This window comes from Mus pahari, chromosome 5 (genome assembly GCF_900095145.1).
Source record: "Mus pahari chromosome 5, PAHARI_EIJ_v1.1, whole genome shotgun sequence".
NCBI classification, from domain to species: domain Eukaryota; kingdom Metazoa; phylum Chordata; class Mammalia; order Rodentia; family Muridae; genus Mus; species Mus pahari.
Window position 1 is genome coordinate 130,339,722 of NC_034594.1, and position 338 is coordinate 130,340,059.

The following is a 338-nucleotide window of genomic DNA, read 5'->3' on the forward strand; positions in this document are numbered from 1 at the left end:
CAGACACTCCAGAAGAGGGCATCAGATCTTGTTATGGATGGTTGTGAGCCACCATGTGGTTGCTGGGATTTGAACTCCGGACCTTCGGAAGAGCAGTCAGGTGCTCTTACCCACTGAGCCATCTCACCAGCCCTAGTCTGATCATTTTAACTGATAAATATCTGATATATATATATATATATAATCTGTTATATATAAAATCATACAATTCACCATTCACTTATGCAGTCTACTACTGAGTTTCCACTTTAATACAAACAGTATCATTAAACCACTTCTCATGATTTATATATTAACATTACCATATGTCTCAAATGAATTGATGTTGTACAGTTTCA